This window comes from Coturnix japonica, unplaced genomic scaffold (genome assembly GCF_001577835.2).
Source record: "Coturnix japonica isolate 7356 unplaced genomic scaffold, Coturnix japonica 2.1 chrUnrandom681, whole genome shotgun sequence".
NCBI lineage: Eukaryota > Metazoa > Chordata > Aves > Galliformes > Phasianidae > Coturnix > Coturnix japonica.
In genome coordinates this window covers 3,699-4,757 of record NW_015440045.1, presented here as the reverse complement: position 1 = coordinate 4,757, position 1,059 = coordinate 3,699, and positions in this window count along the sequence as shown.

Sequence of the window (1,059 nt, the reverse complement as noted above, 5' to 3'; positions counted from 1 at the left end):
GGGGGGCTGCACCTGAGGACATCCCATAGACCTGCAGGCATCCCATAGACCTGGGGACATCCCATAGACCCTGAGGACATCCCATAGACCCGAGAACATCCCATAGACTCTGAAGACATCCCATAGACCTGGGGACATCTCATAGACCCTGGAGCCCCCACTCCATTAACCTCAGAGCCCCCCACCCCACATACCCTGGACCCCCCCACTGACCTCAGAGCATCCCACTGACCCACTGTGGTACCCCAACCCCATCATAGAACCCCACACCCCCCATAGATGGGCAGTGGGGTCTCTATAGTGCCATGGCGGGGTGGGGGTGAAGGTTTGGGTCAGCTCCATGTGAAAAGGGAAAGCGGGGATGGGAAACGAGGCCAGTTCCTTAATGGGGGGAGGGTGGGGAGGTGGGAAAGGACGAAGGGTGGGGGGGGTACGGGGGGGGCTACAAGCTGAGGACATCCCACAGACCTTGGAGCCCCCACTCCATTAACATTGGAGCCCCCCACTGACCTCAGAGCATCCACTACTCCACTGTGGCACCCCCACCCCCCCATAGAACCCCACACCCCACAACCCCCCATAGATGGGCAGTGGGGTCTCTATGGTACCACTGTGGGGGGGAGTGAAGGTTTGGGTCAGCCCCATGTGAAAAGGGAAAGTGGGGATGGGACACTGAGACCAGTTCTTTGATGGGGGGTGGTGCAGGGTTGGGGGGGGTGCAGGGGGAGTTCTGGGGGGGGGTCTACAGGCTGAGGACATCCCACAGAACCTGGAGCCCCCACTCCATTAACCTCGGAGACCCCACTGACTTCAGGACACCCCACTGACCCACTGTGGCACCCCAACCCCCTCATAGAACCCCACACCCCACAACCCCAGCCCCACAGCCCCCCATAGATGGGCAGTGGGGGCTCTATGGGTCAGGGGGAGGAAGGTTTGGGTCAGCCCCATGACAACCCGAGCCCCAGAGCCCCCCATAGATGGGCAGTGGGGTCTCTATGGTACTATAAGGGGGGGGGGGGGGGGTTTGGGTCAGCTCAGTCTGAAAAGGGAAAGCAG